At 43.2% G+C, this 3,061-nt stretch overlaps 1 pseudogene; it reads right to left on the reverse strand.

The window, feature by feature from the left end:
• Positions 1 to 908: 908 nt before the first annotated feature.
• Positions 909 to 1,915, reverse strand: LOC100942025 (annotated as a pseudogene).
• Positions 1,916 to 3,061: the final 1,146 nt, after the last annotated feature.

The following is a 3,061-nucleotide window of genomic DNA, read 5'->3' on the forward strand; positions in this document are numbered from 1 at the left end:
AGGAAGGAAGGAGGCATAGGAGACTATGCTAAATACCACCATAAAGATTAGTGGGACAAATCTAAATATAAAGGATTTTCCAGAATGCATAGCCTGCTTTTTAAATGGCAAGAAAAAAAGAAAGCGTCACAACAACCAAACACTTGTTTGGACCTTGTTTGGATCCTGACCGGAATATAACAACTGTAGACAGACATTTCAAGATGACTGGGGAAAGTAGGAATTTAGTACTAAGAAATCACTACTAATTCTACTGTTAATGACAGCTATGAGGTTTATATTTCAAAAGTCGTTTTCTGTTAGAGACATACTGAGGCATTAATATAACACTTGCACATGAACATGCCAAAGTATCAGAAGGAATTATTCCATTCTCGTCATTTCTTTTGAATGTTTGAAAAATTTCAGATGTTAAGAAAAAGTCACATAATTTAAAATAGGTTAGATACATACAACAAAGTAAGAAGAAAATGAATATGCTATCTCAAAAATGCTGGCCCAGGAGACCTCACTGTTACCAGTGGTAATAGGAAAATGGAAAAGAAAACACAATGGGCACAAGACCAGCTTTTCACAAATGAAACTCAATCACACAAGTGGATGCAAAGTGTATTTGTAAGCATGAGAGTATGGGTATTGTGTGTATGTTAGCAAGTTTTTATCATTTTATGTCTCTGATTTAAATCTTTTATCTAGCACAAATCAAAATTTTTTTTAATTCAGGGAACTTTATTGATGTTACATGACAAGGTGGGGCTCCTGATGCCCCTCCCATTCTTTAGGGGGTCTGGTGTGGAAAGTGTGTTGAGGGGAGATTCTCAGTGAGGTGGGGAACTGAGTAGGCAGCCCAGCAGCTAAGGGCCTTTCTTTCCTTCATGCTCTAGCTGGGGCTGCTGGTCTGCGAGTTCTTACTTCTTGGAGGCCATGTGGGCCATAAGATCCACCACCCTGTTTCTGTAGCCAAATTCATTATCATACCAGGCAATGAGTTTGACAAAGTGGTCATTGAGGGCAATAGCAGCCCCAGCATTAAAGGTGGAAGAATGAGTGTCACTGTTGAAGTCAGAGGAGATGACCTGGTGCTCAGTGTAACACAGGATGCCCTTGAGGGGGCCCTCTGATGCCTGCTTCACCACCTTCTTGATATTATCATATTTGGCAGCCTTCTCTAGATGGCAGGTGAGGCCCACGACTGACACGTTGGCAGTGGGGACATAGAAGGCCATGCCAGTGAGTTTCCCATGCAGCTCAGGGATGACCTCGCCCACAGCTTTGGTTGTACCAGTTGAGGCAAGGATGATGTTCTGGAGACCCCCATGACCATCATGCCACAACTTCCCAGAGGGGCCATCCACAGTCTTCTGAGTGGCAGTGATGGCATGGACTATGGTTATGAGTCCCTCCACAATGCTGAAGTTGTCATGGATGACCTTAGCCAAGAGGGCTAAGCAGTTGGTGGTGTAGGAGGCATTGCTGATAATGCTGAGGCTGTTTTTGTACTTCTCATGGTTCACACCCAACACAAACATGGGGGCATCAGCAGAAGGGGCAGAGATGAGGACCCTTTTGGCACCCCACTGTAGGTGAGCCCCAGCCTTCTCCATGGTGGTGAAGATGCCAATGGACTCCACAACATACTCAGAGCCTGCCTGCCCCATTTGATTTTGGTGGGATCTTGCTCCTGGAAGATGGGTATGGGATTTCTATTGATGACGAGCTTCCCGTTCTCAGCCTTGACTGTGCCATGGAATTTGCCATGGGTGGGATCATACAAGAACATGTAGACCATGTAGTTGAGGTCAATGAAAGGGTCATTGATGGCGACAACATCCACTTTTCCAGAGTTAAAAGCAGCCCTGGTGACCAGGCGTCCAGTATGACCAAAGCCATTTATTCCTATCTTCACTTTCACCATGGCACCTCAAGGATGCGGCTGGTGCTGCATTAGAAGTGGCTGTCTGACCAACAGAAGGACCAGGGAGCCCCATGAATCACTTTTTATAAGTGGTGAGAGGTGCGGGTCCAGTTTTGGTCTCTTTTTTTTTTAAGACTCTGTCTTACTTTGTTGCCCTCAATAGAGGGTAGAGTGCCATGCATCACAGCTCAGCAACCTCCAGCTCTTGGGCTTGGCTGATTCTCCTGCCTCAGCCTCTCAGGTAGCTGGGACCACAGGAACCCGCCACAACACCCGGCTATTTTTTGTTGCAGTTTGGCTGGGGCCAGGTTCGAACCTGCCACCCTCAGTATATGGGGCGGGTGCCCCACTCACTGAGCCACAGACACCACCCCAGTTTCAGTCTTTTACATGTGGCTAACCAGTTCTCCCAGCAACATTTATTAAACAGGGATTCTTTTTTCCAGTGTATGCTATCAGTGTATTAAAGATCAAATGGCAACATACAGCTTGTTTCATATCTAGGTTCTGTGTTCTCTTACATAGACCTATGTCTCTATTTTTATGCCAGTACCATGTTGTTTTTATCTCTATAGACTTGTAGTATAACCAGAAGTTTGGTAATGTGATGTCTCCAGATTTGTCTTTATTTCTTAGAATTGTGTTGTCTATTCAGAGTTTTTTCTGGTTCCACGTAAAATTAAGCACTATTTTTTCAAGTTCTTCAAAAGTTAACATTGGTGCTTTAATGGGGATTGCATTAAATCTGTAGATCAGTTTGAGTAGTATGGAGGTTTTTAACAATGTTGATTCTTCCCAATCAAGTCATGTGCATGGCATGTTCTTCTGTTTGTTAACATCTTCTGCTTTTTCTTTTCTCAGGGTTTCATAGTTCTCTTTATAGAGATCCTTCACATGCTTTGTTAGGTATATTCCAAGGTATTTCATTTTCTTTGAAGCTACTGTGAAGGAAATTGTGTCTTTGATCTGATCCTCAGCTTGACTGTTATTAGAGTATATGAAGACTACTGATTTATAGACATCGATTTTATAACCCAAGATGTCACTGTAAATCTTGGTCACTTCCAGGAGTCTCATGGTTGAGTCTCTGGAATTTTCTAAGATCATATCATCAGCAAAGAACAGAAGTTAGACCTCTTCTGTCTT

Source organism: Otolemur garnettii, unplaced genomic scaffold, assembly GCF_000181295.1.
Source record: "Otolemur garnettii isolate 467f Iridium unplaced genomic scaffold, OtoGar3 scaffold00005, whole genome shotgun sequence".
Classification (NCBI taxonomy): domain Eukaryota; kingdom Metazoa; phylum Chordata; class Mammalia; order Primates; family Galagidae; genus Otolemur; species Otolemur garnettii.